Here is a 1,735-nt window from a genome sequence, read left to right as displayed (position 1 = left end):
TTAGTGGGTATGCAAACCACAAAAAAACCACCTGATACCTCTTATGTTATGCTCTTTCTTTTAGAAAAGGTCTAGCACACCAAGTTTATCCTGCTGTTGCCATGATTTTGGTAATCCTGTTTGCAGTTCATGCTTGGGGAAGCTGGAACACTTGTACCGTCCACGCCTAGCACTGTGCAGGGTACAGAGTGATACAAAGGAATTGTTATTGTTGTTTAGTCGCTAAGCGTGTCTGACTCTTTGCGATCCCACAGACTGTAGCCTGCCAGGCTCTTCTGCCCATGGGATTTCCTAGGCAAGAATATTGGAGCCAGGCTTTTCCACCTCCGAAACCACGCTGGTCCTGCAGCTCTGTGGCAAGCCACCAAGTCAGGGTTCTGTTAGGCAGGATGGGGATTGTTAAAGTTGTCAAGAACAAGGATACAAGAGATACAAAGAGATACTTCAAGAGATACAAAGTGAAATTCAGAAGACAGCCAGAGGGCAAAACTGACAACTATGCTCAGTAACTTGGTAATCCAAGATAAAAATAGGTACAACACACCTAAATACAGAATGATCATTCTTGTAACGAACAGAGATATTATTTGTCAGATTTCTTATGCCTGTATAGAAGGAGATATGATAGCTTGTGCAGCTTATGCTCGCGCACTCCCAAAACATGGTGTGAAGGTTGGGCTGACAAATCTTGCTGCAGCATATTGTACTAGCTTGCTGCTGGCTGGCAGGCTTATTAATAGGTTTGGTATGGACAAAATTTATGAAGGCCAAGTCAAGGTGACTGGAGATAAATACAATGTGGAAAGCACTGATGGTCAACCTGGTGCCTTCAAGTGTTACCTAGATGCAGGACTTGCCAGAACTACTACCAGGAATTAAGTTTTTGAGGCCCTAAAGGGAGCTGTCAATGGAGGCTTGTCTATCCCTCACAGTACAAACGGTTCCCTGGTTATGACTCAGAAAGCAAAGAATTCAGTGCTACACCGAAAGCACATCATGGGGCAGAATGTTGTAGATTACATGTATTACCTAACTGAAGAAGATGAGGATGCTTACAAGAAACAATTCTCTCAGTACATAACGAACGTAACTCCAGACATGATGGAGATGTATAAGAAAGCTCATGCTCCAATACGAGAGAATTCAGTGTGTGAGAAGAAGCCTAAGAAAGAAGTTAAAAAGAAGAGGAAGAACAGTCCCAAAATGTCACTTGCCCAGAAGAAAGATCGGGTAGCTCAGAAGAAGGCAAGCTTCCTTAGAGCTTGGGAACGGGCTGTCGAAAGTTAAACAAAACCACAATTCCCTAGCAAGATTTTTTCAGATAAAGACAGTAATAAACTTATTGAACAAGCAGCAAAAAAAAAAAAAAAAGAATATTGGAGTGGGTTGCCATTTCTTCTCCAAGGGATCTTCTCACCCAGGGATTGAACCAGAGTCTTCTGTATTACATGGGGATTCTTTACCACTGGGCTACTGGGGAAGCCCACAAAGGAATTAGGTAACATTCTGGTTTTCAAGAGGTTTGAATTGAAATATCTAGAGTAAAGGAATGTTGCTAAGATGGTAGATTTTAAATGCTCTCACCACAAAGAGAAAATGATAATTACATGACATGATGGAGGTATTATCTATGGTAATCATTTGATACTGTGCAAATGTAACAAATCAATACTTTGTATGCCTTGTTCATCTTAAACACACACAATATTATTTGTCAATTGTATCTTAACAAAGC

At 41.1% G+C, this 1,735-nt stretch overlaps 1 pseudogene; it reads left to right on the top strand.

Annotated features, from left to right (window-relative positions):
• Positions 1-219: 219 nt before the first annotated feature.
• On the top strand, positions 220-1,356 carry LOC133260133 (large ribosomal subunit protein uL18-like; annotated as a pseudogene).
• The last annotated feature ends 379 nt before the right edge of the window (positions 1,357-1,735 follow it).

This window comes from Bos javanicus, chromosome 2, assembly GCF_032452875.1.
Source record: "Bos javanicus breed banteng chromosome 2, ARS-OSU_banteng_1.0, whole genome shotgun sequence".
Lineage (NCBI taxonomy): Eukaryota > Metazoa > Chordata > Mammalia > Artiodactyla > Bovidae > Bos > Bos javanicus.
This window is presented reverse-complemented; position numbering and strand designations above follow the sequence as displayed.